Here is a 15,665-nt window from a genome sequence, read left to right as displayed (position 1 = left end):
AATACAAAAATTAGCCAGGAGTGGTGGCATGCACCTGTAGTCCCAGTTACTCAGGAGGCTGAGGCAGGAGAATCACTTGAACCCAGGAGGCAGAGGTTGCAGTGAGCTGAGATCATGCTGCTGTACTCCAGCCTGGGTGACAGAGTGAGACTCTGTCTCAAAAAAAAAAAAAAAAAAAAAAGCAAAAAGTTAATATTAAACACTAATTTTAAGTAACTATAAGTAATTACAACTATTTTCACTTTAAACATTAAATAAAATAATATTGAATTAAATTAAAAATTAAACCTAAAAAATTTAAATTAAATAAATGTTAATACTCATTAATCTGATTAAATAAATGAAAATCTGCAAAAACAAAACAAAAAACCCTTAACCATGCCAGCACTCTGTAAGTTCTCAAGGACACATTTAAAAGTAAACTGAAGCACAATAAAATTAGAAAGCTTATTTTTTTTTATATTATATTATATTATATTTATTTATTTATAAAAACAGGGTCTCACTCTGTCGCCCAGACTGGAGTGCAGTGGCACGATCTTGGCTCACTGCAACCTTTGCTCACTGCACCGTCCGCCTCCCAGGCTCAAGCAATTCTCCTGCCTCAGCCTCCCAAGTAGCTGAAATTACAGGAATGCACCACTACCGCTGGCTAATTTTTGTATTATTCTCATTTTTTTAAGTAGAGACAGGGTTTTACCATATTGGCCAGGCTGGTCTCCAGTTCCTGATCTCAAATGATACACCTGCCTCGGCCTCCTGAAGTGCTGGGATTACAGGCGTGAACCACCGCACCCGGTCTAGAAAGTTTATTCGAGCAAACGATAATTCATGAATCAGGCAGGTCCAAACCAGAAGTGATTCATGAGTTCTACTGAGAGAGCACAGCCGGGACAGACACAGAAGTAAAGCTAAGGTGGAAATTGCACTGAGCTGAGATCACCTCATTGCACTCCAGCCTGGGCAACAGAGCAAGACTGTCTCCAAAAAAAAAAAAGGTAAAGCCGGGAAAATATTTGATTTGGCAGGGCACAGTGGTTCACACCTGTAATCCCAGCACCTTGGAGGGCCGAGACGGGAGGGTCACTTGGGCCCAGGAGTTCAAGACCAGCCTCAGCAGCATGGCAAAACGCCGTCTCTACAAAAAATACACAAAGTTAGCTGGGTGTGGTGTTGTGGGCCTGTGGTCTTAGCCGCTTGGGAGACTGAGGTGGGAGGATCACTTGAGCCCAGGAGGTTGAGGCTACAGGGAGCCATGAACGTGCCACTACACTCCAGCCTGGATGACAGAGCAATACTCTATCTCTAAAATAAATAAATAAGCCCGACGCAGTGGCTCACGCCTATAATCCCAGCACTTTGGGAGGCTGTGGTGGGTGGATCACTTAAGGTCAGGAGTTGGAGACCAGCCTGGCCAACATGGTGAAACCCCATCTCTACTAAATATGTGAAAATTAGCTGGGCATGATGGTTGGCGCCTATAATCCCAGCTACTTGGTAGGCTGAGGCGGGAGAATTGCTTGAACCCAGGAGGCTGAGCTGAGATGGCGCCACTGCACTCCAGTCTGGGCGACAGAGCAAGACTCCATCTCAATCAGTCAATCAATATGTAAATAAATAAATAAATAAATAAATAAATAAATAAATAAATAAATAAAATAGAGCTTGCAGTCCCTCAGAGAGAGCACCCTAGTCCAATGGCCTTCTTTTACAGGAAGAGAAACTGAGGCCCAGAGGGATCAAGAGGCTCATCCAAGGTCACCCAGCAAGAGGCTAGAGCTGGGACAAAACCCCCAAGTTTCTGACTCCCTGGGCAAGGCTTTTTCCACTGTATTGGTCTTTGGCCATAGAGATAATCTGCTTAAAAATTAACTGGGGATTTCATGTAATCACTGAGGTCTTAGGAGCCTTGCCCAAGGAAAGACAAGGAGGGTTTATTAAGCTTTGTTCTGGGAGTTACAGGGACAAGGCCACATAGCAGGGCTAGAAACTGATGTGTGCCACCCTCCTCCAGGCCAGTAGCAGCTTGTATTTCTAGAAAAGGCTTAATTTTCCAGGTCAAGGCAGGGCCCAGAAGGCACTTTCTGGGGATGGGGCTGGGATCCTGTGACTCAGCTGATTCCACAGTATTCTGTTTCCCTCCCAACTCAGGATGACTGCCAAATTCTGGCCTCCCTTGGGCCTTCAGAGATGGAAGTGCTCTTAGGTTGTAGGTAGGTCCTACAACCTACGGTGGAAAGGTGACTGTGTAATTTTTTTTTTTTTTTTTTTTGAGACGGAGTCTGGCTCTGTTGCCCAGGCTGGGGTGCAATGGTGCGATTTCGGCTCACTGCAACCTTCGCCTCCCAGGTTCATGCAATTCTCCTGCCCCAGCCTCCTGAGTAGTTGGGATTACAGGTGTGCCACCACTTCCAGCTAATCTTTGTATTTTTAGTAGAGACGGGGTTTCTTTTTTCCTTCCTTCCTCCCTTCCTTCCTTCCTTCCTTCCTTCCCTCCCTCCCTCCTTTCCTTCCTTCCTTCTTTCCTTCCTTCCTTCCTTTTTTTTTTTTTGGGACAGAGTTTCGCTCTGTCACCCAGGCTGGAGTACAGTGACATGATCCAATCTCGGCTCACTGCAACCTCTGCCTCCCGGGTCCAAGCGATTCTCCTGTCTCAGTCTTCCGAGGAGCTGGGATTACAAGTGCACGCCACCACATCCAGCTAATTGTTTGTATTTTTTTAGTAGAGATGGAGTTTCACCATGCTGGCCAGGCTGGTCTTGAACTCCTGACCTTGTGATCCACCCACCTCGGCCTCCCAAAGTGCTGGGATTACAGACGTGAGCCACCATGCCCGACCTGAGATGGGGTTTCACCATGTTAGCCAGGCTGGTCTCGAACTCCTGATTTCAGATGATCCACCTGTCTGGACCTCCCAAAGTGCTGGGATTACAGGTGTGAGCCACCATGCCCACTTGTGACTGTCTAATTTATCATCCTCACCAGGACACTTTTGAGCATGGCCAGGGACATCTGGTTCCTCCAGTCACTGCTGTCTCTGAGCATCATGATGGGTTAAAGAGTCAGTGAGCCTGACAGTTGAGGACCCACTGTGTTTGGGTCCCATACCTGATGAGAAAGAAGGGCCCAAGTCCCAGTCCTGCAGAATCACAGCCCCAGAAGGAATGAGAGCACACAGCCAGCGCAACCCAGGAAAGTAGAAACCCTCAAAGCTGAAAGGTCTAGATGACTGTCCTTACTGTCCCCACGGGGAAGGAACACGCAGCTCTGAAAGGCCAAGGGCCTTGCCCAGGGTTACCCCTGAGAAGATCGGAGACTCAAACCCAGACTCCCAACTCTCAGCTCAGAGTGCACTGTGCCACCAGGTCGCTTTCATCTGCAAACCCCCTGCCTATCTGGAAGGTGTGCACACAGCCTGGAAGTTTGCTTTACTGGATTGTCAAAATTGTTCCTTACCCTGGACTGCTGTGTGGCTTTGTGTGTGGCTTCCCAACCCTGCAGCCCCTGTGGGCAGGGAGGTCAGTCCCCTTTCCAAATAAGCGTGCCAGGCTCCAGAACACAGGGAGAAGGCAAATATTTCCTGAACTAAACCTGCTCTCAGCACTTCCACTATTACTACTCCAGTCCAGGCCACCACCATCTCCCAGGTGGCCTCAGTGGCCTCTAGGTGGTATCTGGGCTCCTTCTCTTGCCCCCGCTCTTGATCCTCTGTGTCAGAGGGTGGGGTCTGGGTACAAATCCCACACAGCTCTCCCTCAGAGCTATCCACGCCCAAATCCTGGATGCAGTATCACGTGGCTGCCATCCTCCTGTCTGGCTTCCCCATGTCCCCTTTCTTGGTGTCCCGCCACCTCACATAAGAAAGGCACAACTCCCGCCGAACTGGGCCTTCCATGGGGCAGTGCCCTGTGAACAACCTCCTGCCCCCAACGAAGGAGTGGTTAGATAGGTACCTGGAGGCACAGCCTGCTTTCAGCACACTATGAGGGCAGGAACCAGGGCCCCACTCCTTTGGCCCAGATAAGGCTCAGAAGCAAGAAGGTTGTCATGGGGACACACGCTTATTTGAATTTCAAACACGAAGCCAGGGTTTTCTGGCAGAAGGAAAGTCTTGTCTTGCTTGACTGTGTTGATGGGGCGTGATGTGGCAGGCATTCTTCTTAAAGGGAGTAAATCTGTAGCCCCAGTTTTGCGTGGAAAAAATATTTAAAGATGATATACAGTCTACAACAAGCCACCAAATGTATCATTTGCAAGTTTAGGCTAATGATAAAAAATTTCAAAGGGGCCAGGCATGGTTGCTCACGCCTATAATCCCAGCACTTTGAGAGGCCGAGGAGGGTGGATCACTGGCGGTCAGGAGTTCAAGACCAGCCTGGCCAAAATGGTGAAACCCCCGTCTCTACTAAAACAACAATTAGCCGGGCGTGGTGGCAAGCGCCTGTAATCCCAGCTACTCTGGAGGCTGAGTCAGGAGAATCGCTTGAACCTGGGAGGTGGAGGTTGCAGTGAGCTGAGATCGCACCATTGCACTCCAGCCTGGGTGACAGAGTGACAGTCCATCTCAAAAGAAAAAAAAAAAAAATGTGAAAGGGTTTTTTTAAAGGGTGCCTGTGGAAAAAGAGTGATCACTGTTGTGTGAAAGTGATCCTTTACAATCCCCATCAGATCACACTATTTGCTGCTCACACATCTCCAGTGGCCTCTTTTGCCTTTGAATGTGCCCAGGTCGTTTCCCCCCCGTCTGGGGGCTCTTGCTCTTGGTTCCCACTCCAGATATTCATTCTGCACCTGCTCCCTAGCGGCTTTCTCTCTGCCATCCTCCCATCTTTTCTTCTTGCCATGCTAGCTTATGTTCATTTATGACTGGCAGCTGTATCTCCAGTCACTAGGTCAGGACCTGGTATATACCAGGTGCCCTGGAAGCATTCTCCAGAAACAGAGGCACGGTGAGGAGAGTTTGGATCCAGTTTCGACTGCAGATAAATGTTTGTGAGGCTGGGCACCGTGGCTCACACCTGCAATCCCAGCGCTTTCAGAGGCCAAGGCGGGAGGATTGCTTGAGCCCAGGAGTGAGAGATCAGCCTGGGCAACATAGTGAGACCCCTGTCTCGAATTTTTAAAAAAAGGTTGTTTGTGGCTGGGTGCGGTGGCTGATGCCTGTAATCCCAACACTTTGGGAGGCCGAGGTGGGCGAATCACAAGGTCAGGAGATCAAGACCATCCTGGCTAACATGGTGAAACCCTTTCTCTACTAAAAATACAAAAAATTAGCCGGGCATGATGGCCAGCGCCTGTAGTCCCAGCTACTCATGAGGCTGAGGCAGGAGAATGGCATGAACCCGGGGGGCGGAGCTTGCAGTGAGCCTAGATCATGCCACTGCACTCCAGCCTGGGCGACAGAGCGAGACTCCGTCTCAAAAAAAAAAGGTTGTTTGTGAAATGACTGAGCAAGTGAATAATGAAGGAGTGAAGGAACGTGGACTCATGACCTGGAACACCTGTACCCTTCTCCCACTCCAAAAAGCCCCTGCCCATCCTCACAATCCAGGGCCAGCATCACTCTCTTTTTCTGGAAGCTTCCTCAGTATCTTGGGTATGGGTTCCCTGTGATGCATGGAGCAGCCTTAGTGGGGCTCCCAATGGCACAGCATGACCAGTGCCTGCACCTGCTGCCTCCCCAGCCACCCCTGGCTCCCAGGTTTCTAGTGCACAGTAGATCCTCTAGAAACGCTTCACAGACATTGATGTGGTGAGGGAGGAGGGACAGGTAGCTGTCTCACCACCCATTACCCCCACCCTTGCCTTTCATTCAACGAACACTTTGAGCACCTGGCACTTTGAGCCCCTCGGAGCCGGGCACTGAGCTCCAAATCCCAGGCTCTGTAACATGCAAGCAATCCTTGCTCTTTCTATTTTAATATCTTAACCCACGTATTTATATACCGTGTCAGGTAAAATGTATTCTTTTTTAATGATTCTCAAAAGGATACTCATTGAAAAAATTTAGAAAACACAGAAAAATGCAAGGAAGAAAAATACAATCCTCTTACAATCCTGTATAATCCTGTGCCTCTAGGCCCACAATCAGCTCCAAGCAACGGCACAGACACCTCCTCCTCCCCTGTCTCCAGATGACCAGCATTGCCTCTGGGTTTGTCACAAGCTGGAACAGGGTCCTTTGGAGGATGGGGCTCTGAAGAAAAAGAGGTGAAGTGTTTGGATTCAGTCTGGGCCAAAGGTGAGCGTTATCAGTCCCTGTAAGGCCTCAGGAGTTGGCTGACTCTCTGAGAGGCGGGCAGGACTGGTGAAGTTCTGGAAGACGACCTGGAGGACCTGAGGCCCAGGCAGAAGCCAAACGTTGCCCAGGGCCCGGCTTTAGTCGGCAACAACTCTCATTGTTCTCTTACTATCTCTAGGCCACTTTATCTGGGTTTAAGGACACAAGACTCCGTGGGAGACAGGCTAGTTCTTCTTCCTGCCCGGGGAGTCCACTGCCAGCCGATGCAGACACAACCACTTCCTCAGCCGCTGTAGCTGAGGGCCTGCCACTGCACTCTGTGGGCTTGGTGCTGGGTATGGAGAGGAGGGTATGACACAGCCCCTGCCCTCAGAGTTTCTTAAGGAGGCCACCGAAGTCCCACAAGACCAAGTGGTGACTTTCCTATGCATTCTCCCTGCCGTCTCTGGGGACTTCTTAAATGTCAGCAATATTGTCATCTTCACTGTTGCCTCCACAGCCACCGCACATGGCTGCACCTGGGTTGTCTCCTGTGATGTAAAGGCCCTGCAGCCAAAATTTGCAATTATTCCCCCAACTTTTAAAATCGTAGTAACATATATATAACGTAAAATTTACCAGCTTCACTGTTTGTTAAGTGTACAGTTCAGTGGTATGAAATACACGCATTGTGCTGTGCAAACATCACCACCACTCATCTCCAGAACTCTCTGTATCTTGCAAAACAGAAACTGTGTACCCGTTAAACAATAACGTCCCATCCCCATCCCCCTTACCCCCAGCCCCTGTAAATGCTTGTTCTTTTCTTTTTTTGAGACAGGATCTCACTCTGTCACCCAGTCTGGAGTGCAGTGGCACAATCATAGCTAACTGCAGCCTCAACCTCCTGGGCTCAAGAGATCCTCCTGCCTCAGTCTTCCCCAAGTAGCTGGGACTACAGGCACACAGCACCACACCTGGCTATTTTTGTTCCTTCTTTTTTCTTTTCTTTTTTTTTTTTTTTTTTTTTTTGAGACGGAGTCTCGCACTGTCCCCCAGACTGGAGGGCAGTAGCGCGATCTTGGCTCACTGCAAGCTCCGGCTCCCGGGTTCATGCCATTCTCCTGCCTCAGCCTCCCGAGGAGCTGGGACTACAGGCACCTGACACCACGCCTGGCTGATTTTTTGTGTTTTTAATAGAGACAGGGTTTGATCCGCCCACCTTGGCCTCCCAAAGTGCTGGGATTACAGGCGTGAGCCACCATGCCCTGCCCTTTTTTTTATTTTATTTTTTTATTTTTTTATTAGTGGCTTAGGTATGAGCAGTGAACATTTTAAATTTTTTCGTAGAGATGGGGTCTCACTATGTTACCCAGGCTGGTCTCAAACTCCTGGCCTCAAGCAATCCTCTTGCCTCAGCCTCCCAAAGTGTGGGGATTACAAGTGTGGGCCACGATGCCTAGTCTTCCTTTTTTTCAAATAAAATTACTATTTATTTATTTATTTTTAAAGATGGAGTCTCAGCCAGGCAAGGTGGCTCACACCTATAATCCCAGCACTTTGGGAGGCCGAGGCAGGTGCATCACCTGAGGTCAGGAGTTCGAGACCAGCCTGGCCAACATGGTGAAACCCCGTCTCTACTAAAAATACAAATATTAGCCAGGTGTGGTGGCGGGCACCTGTACTCCCAGCTACGTGGGAGGCTGAGGCAGGAGAATTGCTTGAACCTGGGAGGAGGAGGTTGCAGTGGGCTGAGATTGCGCCACTGCACCGCAGCCTGGGCAACAATAGTGAAACGCTGTCTCAAAAAAGAAAAAAAAAAAAACTGAGATGGAGTCTCTTTTGGCTCTCTAATGCCCATGGGATCAATGCCAAATTCATCTCCCTGGCAGTCAGTGCTCTATTCTCCCTCTCCCCTCCACCTCTTCACCTCTCCAGCATGTCCCCTCAATATTCTGCCCCAGTGACCACAACCTGCAATGCCCACCTGTCCCGTGCACCTCCCTGCTGATGCCTCTGCTCCAGCCAGCGCTGGCCCATGTGTACACACCATGCTGCTTACCGTCTGTGCTTTGCTCATGCCACTTCCCTCACCCAAGTGCCTCTCTTCCCCTCAGCTCGTCTGGTGCCTGTTTACTCTGCAAGGCCAGTGCATGCCCCCTGCATCCTGGAGGTCTCCTCTCATCATCCCAGCCCCACTGGGCTCTTGGAGTATTTCTGAGGTCTGTATTTTTCAGAGAGCTACGTTCCACATTGCTTTCTGCTTCCGGCTCTCCTTACGCCTTTCACCCATCCCCTCATGTTTTTCCTGGGCACCTAGGGCGTGCTGAGCACTGTTTGGGATAAAATAGATCCAAGGCTTAATGAGACAGACACCATCTCTGCCCTCCAGAGGTTACAGTCTGCAGCCAGGGGTGGGGGGACCTACAAGAGAAGGGGCAAAGACCACAGGACATGTGGTCAGATTTAAAGGGAGGGGCTACCTCAGAAGCCACCCAGTCCAGAATTGGGCTGCCCTAGAAGGATTCTGGGAGCAGGTGGATCTGAGCTGAGACCGAAGCATAGGCAAGAGTTAACCTGGCAGAGGGGTGGGGCACAGAGCTCATTTTCTGGTCGGAGTCCTGGGTGTACAGGTGTCTGGCAGAGGGAAGACTGAGCTGGGCATGAGGTGGAAGTGAGCCAAGCCACGTAGAGCTCAGCAGGGCTGGATCAGGGGCCAGGGGAAGCCGTGACTGTCCCACAATGCTTCCCTCAGCATGTGATGCTAAGTGGCAGAAGCCAGCTCCCAGGCACATCTCAAGGGCACCAGGCCAGGCACCCGACAAGAGGCCTTCAGGAACCCTAGTTAAACAGGTGACTAAACAAATGATTTCATGACTAAATGTAAGAGTGAACTGATGCATGTGAAGGAAACCAGAGTATTCCACCCCTAAAATATGCCTCCTTGACGTTTTTTGTTTTGTTTTGTTTTGTTTTTTTGAGACACAGTCTTGCTCTGTCGCCCAGGCTGGAGTGCAATGGTGTGATCTTGGCTCACGGCAACCTCTGCCTCCCAGGTTCAAGTGATTCTTCTGCCTCAGCCTCCCGAGTAGCTGGGATTACAGGCATGAGCCACCGCACCTGGCCAATTTTGTATTTTTAAGTAGAGACAGGGTTTCACCATATTGGTCAGACTGGTCTCAAATTCCTGACCTCAGGCGATCCACCCGCCTCGGCTTCCCAAAGTGCTGGGATTACAGGCGTGAGCCACTGCACCCGGCCTTTGTGTGTGTGTGTGTGTATGTGTGTGTGTGTGTGTGTGTGTGTGTGTGAGAGAGAGAGAGAGAGAGAGAGACAGGGTTCTGATATGTCACCCAGGGTGGAGTACAGTGGCATAATCTTGGCTCACTGCAGCTTTGACCTCCGGGGCTCAATCGATCCTGCCCCCAAGTGACTGGGACTACAGGTGTGAGCCACCATGCCCAGCTAACTGTAAAATTTTTTGTAGAGATGAAGGTCTTGCTATGTCGCCCAGGCTGGTCTCAAACTCCAGGCCTCAAGTGACCCCCCCAGCCCGCCTCAGCCTCCCAAAACGCTGGGATTACAGGTGTTAGCCACTGTGCCCAGCCTTCAAAAGATATTTTTGAACTGAGGTTTCTCCCACATGATGGGCATAGCACGTGTTAAAAATAAAAATGCTCGTTTTTCCTATTAATCTGTCTTTTGTTTGAGGAGAATGCCTCAACTAAGAACTTGTGAGAGATGAAGAAAGATGATGTCTTTTCTCTCCTTCCCATGCATGTGGGAATGGGTGAATCCAGGGTTTCTAGTGCTGTTTCCCTGAGTCTTTTTTTTGAGATGGAGTCTCACTCTCTCACCCGGGTGCAGTCTCGGCTCACTGCAACCTCTGCCTCCTGGGTTCAAATGATTCTCCAGTCAACCCCCTGAGTAGCTGAGATTACAGGCACCCAGTACCACACCCAGCTAATTTTTTTTTTTTTTTTTAGACTGGAGTACAGTGGCACAATCTCAGCTCATTGCAACCTCCGCCTCCCAAGTTCAAGCAATTTTCTGCCTCAGCCTCTTGAGTAGCTAGGATTACAGGCAACTGACACCACTCCCAGCTAATTTTTGTATTTTTAGTAGAGACAGGGTTTCACCATGTTGGCCAGGCTGATCTTGAACACCTGACCTCATGATCCACTCACCTCGGCCTCTCAAAGTGCTGGGGTTACAGGCGTGAGCCACCACGCCTGGCCTTCCTGAGTCAGTAAGAATCTTGTTTGGCCTCTGGGCAGGCCAAGGAGGAGGAAGGTTACTTGGAGCCTCTCTACCCTGATTTTCAAGGAAGGGAAAACAGAACGAACCGTGAACCAACAAGCCCTGCTTTCTTTCTCTCGGGAGAAGGCTGGCCTTGGGGAGACATTCCAGGAAAAGTCACCTTTCCATTCCATGGTGCCAGGGAGGAAACCAGGAGGCCTTCCTTATGAAGGAAGGGAACATTTCTTGCCAGATCTCTGGAGGAAAACTTGGAGGGAAAGGTTTGGTGCTATCCTGGAGAAGAAAGAGAACAGTACTATGCAACCCCACCTGATCTCTGGAAGGCAAAGTCAGGCATATTATCTTTCAAGCCACGTGGAAAGGAAGGCAAGGGCTAGAGGAGGGACATGGAGGAGGCCCAGGGAGGGCAAGTGATTTTCCCAAAGCTACGCAGCCAGTCGTAGACCCAGTCGTGAGTTGAACCCGTAGGACCTTCTCTGTCCATTAAACCACAGGGAAGGAGGACAGAGGGGGAAAAAGTGAGTCTGTTTGCAGGAAGAAGATTCAGAAAAGCAACTGGACTTACTAGAAAATGAAAGAAAAATTATCTTTCAAGGGGCACCACAGCTCCACCTGTGCAGAATGCAATTTCGCAATGAGGAGTCGGGACTTAAATGTGTTCCTTTCCACTAGCCCAGCAATTTAACTGCTGGGAATGGGTCTGAAGGCCTATGGCTAGGAAAACATTCATACAGATAAGCTTATCAGGGCATTAGTCTGATGGTAAAAGATTGGACATGAGTCAAATGTCTGACGATAAGAAAGCTGTTAAGAAAATCAAGGCGGTCACAACATGTTATACGGCCAATCAGAGGGCCATTTGTGAGGGCTTTTTCATAATGGAGAAAAATACTAACATCAAAAAGTCAGGTGGAGAAAAACAGGATGTGAAATTATTTATGCTGAATAACAACAGCTATTTTAAAAAGGCATAGGAGAAAGATCAGAAGCAAATGGGCCAAAATGGTACTGCAGTGGCTTTTGTGGGATGGAACTGGGGAGAAGTTGGGTTTTTTATTCTTTTTGTTGGCATTTTCTTTAATACATATGTATTGCTTGTTTTTTATTTTTTTCTTTCTTTTTTTTTTTTTTTTTTTTTTTTTTTAAGACAGAGTTTCGCTCTTGTTGCTCAAGCTGCAGTGCAATGATGCAATCTCACTCAGCTCACTGCAACCTCTGCTTCCCGGGTTCAAGCAATTCTGCCTCAGCCTCCCAAGTATCTGGGATTACAGGCGCCCGCCACCCTGCCTGGCTAATTTTTTGTATTTTTAGTAGAAACGGGGTTTCACTATGTTAGCCACCTGAATTCCTGACGTCAGAAGATCCACCCGCCTCAGCCTCCCAAAGTGCTGGGATTGCAGGCGTGAGCCACTGCGCCCAGCCTGTTTTTTTCTTTAAAAATGAAAAATATTTGACACTTCTTTTCTGATTATAAAATCAATAATCAGTATGGCCAGGCGTGGTGGCACTTTGGGAGGCCGAGGCAGGTGGATCAATTGAGGTCAGGAGTTCGACACCAGCCTGATCAACATGTTGAAACCCCATCTCTACTAAAAATACAAAAATTAGCCAGGCATGGTGGTGCGAACCTGTAGTCCCAGCTACTCGGGAGGCTGAGGCATGAGAATCGCTTGAACTTTCGAGTCAGAGGTTGCAGTGAGCCGAGATCGTGCCACTGCACTCTAGCCTGGGCGACAGAACAAGACCCTGTCTCAAAAAACAAAAACCAAAACAAAAATAGTACATTCTGCTGGTAAAAAAAATAAAAATAAACAATACAGATATGTATGAGAGTAAAAAGTGAAAGAACCCCGCAATTCCACTGCCCAGAGGTAACCAGTGTTAATAGTTACTATCTTCTTAGTCATGCACACACACATAAAACACAGGCAGTGAGGTAAGTGGTCACATTCCTGTACCTATATACACATACACACATGGACACCCACATATATACATACACAGTGTGAAGGGAAAATAGAATCTCAGGACCCCAAACTCACTATGCCAAAGGGAAAAGTTAAGCTTGGAAATTGAGTCACACCAAAAGCTGCCTTTTCTTGTTTCTTTCTTTCTTTCTTTTTTTTTTTTTTTTTTTGAGACAGATTCTCACTCTGTTTGCCCAGGCTGGAGTGCAGTGGCGCGATGTCAGCTCAGTACAACCTCTGCCTCCCGGGTTCAAGCAATTCTCCTGCCTCAGCCTCCTGAGTAGCTGGGATTATAGGTGCCTGCCACTACGTCCGGCTAATTTTCATATTTTTTAGTAGAGATGGGGTTTCACCATGTTGGGCAGGCTGGTTTCGAACTCCTGACCTCAGGTGATCCACCCGCCTCGGCCTCCCAAAGTGCTGGGATTACAGGCATGAGCCACCATGCCTGACCAAACTGCCTTTCCTTTTATTTTTAAGGAGATAGCTACAAAATAGAAGACCACATCTCCCCTGGTGGCCTCCCTCACCCTGACTATGTACATTAACACCTTATCTTCACAGGTATGAAACAAAGACAAGACTAAAAATCACCCTTCCAGCCACCCAGAGATATGCAGATTTACTGAGCAGGTGTCAGAGGCATAATTGCCTGTACCTCCACCCTCTCCTTTCACAGGTAACACATGGATTTGGTGAGCACTAACCAAAGCCTCACAGAAATGTTCCCCTTATTTTACGGCCTACCCTCCTTTTTTTTTCCTTCCCCACTTCCCCTCCTGCCTGCTCTTTCCCCTTCTAATACTGAAGCCCTCAAAATCTTCTCTGAAAAAATTATGGGGCCACAGATCCCACTGTGGCATATGCCTCTTTTTTTGGCCACGTCCTCAGCCTTGTCAAAATAAACCTCTAAATTGATGGAGACTTGCCTCAGATACTTTTCTGGGTTACAACACGCATATATACATATACACATACATACTATATATATAATCTGTATCTACACACGCACTTATGCACATATACACATACCTGTGTGTATATATACATACACACATGGACATGAATGCATGCACAAATACACACACACATATATACATGTGTGTATATAGAAATACTGTTTTGGAACTTATTTTTTCATGTAACATAATATATCCATTTCTCCACATCAATTCACATAGATTAATCAGCCTCATCCCCTTTATATTTAACATTTTTTCTTTATTTAAAAAATATTTTTTTTTAGAGATGGGGTTTCACTATGTTGGCCGGGCTGCTCTCAAACTCCTGACCTCAAGCAAGCCTCCTACCTCAGTCTTCCAAAGGTCTTCCAAAGTGCTGGAATTACAGGCATGAGCCATTGCACCTGGACAGACTCACCTTTTTTTTTGGGTTTTTTTTTTTTTTTTCTTTGAGATAAGCTCTCAGTTTGTCACCCAGGCTGGAGTGCAATGGCATGAACATAGCTTACTGCAACCTTGACCTCCCCGGGCTCAAGTCATCCTTACCTCAGCTTCCCAAGTAGCTGGGAATATAGGCGTGTGCCACCAGGCCTGGCTAATTTTTGTATTTTTTGTAGACATTGGATTTCACCATGTTGCCCAGGCTGGTCTCAAACTCATGGGCTCAAGCAATACACCCACCTTGGCCTCCCAAATTGCTGAGATTACAGGTGTGAGCCACCATGTCTGGCTGCCTTATCCTTTTCTTTCCTTTTTTTGTTTTCTTTTCTTTTGTTTTCTTTCCTTTCCTTTCATTTCCTTTTTTTTCCTTTCCTTTCCTTCCCTCTTCCTTCCTTCTTTTTTTTTTTTTTTTTTGAGATGGAATTTCACTCTTGTTGCCCAGGCTGGAGTACAATAGCATGATATCGGCTCACCATAACCTCTGCCTCCCAGGTTCAAGAGATTCTCCTGCTTCAGCCTTCTGAGTAGCTGGGATTACAGGCAAGCGCCACCATGCCCGGCTAATTTTTTGTATTTTTAGTAGAGACTGGGTTTCTCCATGCTGGTCAGTCTGGTCTCAAACTCCTGACCTCAGGTGATCCGCCTGCCTGGGCCTCCCAAAGTGTTGGTATTACAGGTGTGAGCCACCGTGCTCAGCCCTTTCTTTTTTCTTTTTCTTTTTTTTTTTTTAACTTAAAGACTACATTCCTTTTGATGGCTGCTTAATTTCCACTGTAGGATGCAGAATTATTATTTTTTTGGTAATAAATCTCTTATTTCTGGATTTTTGTGCTGTTTCCAATTACTTTAATCATGACATATGACTCTGCAATGAACATATACCTTGGCACATGTGTTTTTCCTAGAAGTGTAATTGCGGGGGCAAACAGAAGCCATGTTTAATGCTTTTCCTCCACATTAATACATTCCTTTTAGAAGATTGTACAGGTATGAATTTGAAGGTAGTACTCGTTTTCCCATATTTATGCAGCATTAGCATTATATCTTTGCCAATGGTATAGGTGAGAAAATGTTTCATTGTTGGTTTAATTTGTGTCTCTTTAAAACCTGGTGAGACTCCTTTTCCATGATTACAGGCTATGTGGATTTTTTATTTTGTGAATTCCCTATTTATGTACATCTTTGGATGGTTATTTATTAAAGCTGCATTGCCTTAATAATTGTAACAGTAATATAAATCTTAATTTTATTTTTTGGAGACAGAGTCTCACTCTGTTGCCCAGGCTGGAGTGCAGTGGCACAATCTGGGCTCACTGCAACCTCCGCCGGCCTCCCAGGCAAGCAATTCTCCCACCTCAGCCTCCCGAATAGCTGGGATTACAAGCATGTGCCACCACACCCAGCTAATTTTTGTATTTTTAGTACAGACAGGGTTTCACCATATTGGCCAGGCTGGTCTCGAACTCCTGACATCAGGTGATCCACCTGCCTCAGCCTCCCAAAGTGCTGGGATTACAGGCATGAGCCACCATGCTTGGCCTGAATCTTAATTTAAAAAAAAATATATATATATATATAACACCATATATATATGTTTTATATATATATCATATATATATACACAAACATGCATATATATATATCTCTTTACCCCATGATCTCCAATCTGAAGACAGAGAAATTCTCATGAAGGAGGCACACTCAGGGTGGTCTGCGGGCAGAGCCCTGGTGTGAGTAGTAGGAGTTCATGCTCCTGGCTAGCTTTGCAGCTCTCCTGCTGGGAGCGCTCAGGCAGGGCATCCACTTGGGCTTCTG

This window comes from Macaca mulatta, chromosome 9 (assembly GCF_049350105.2).
Source record: "Macaca mulatta isolate MMU2019108-1 chromosome 9, T2T-MMU8v2.0, whole genome shotgun sequence".
Taxonomy (NCBI): domain Eukaryota; kingdom Metazoa; phylum Chordata; class Mammalia; order Primates; family Cercopithecidae; genus Macaca; species Macaca mulatta.
The sequence above is the reverse complement of the archived record's forward strand: the minus strand, read 5'-3'. Positions refer to the sequence as shown.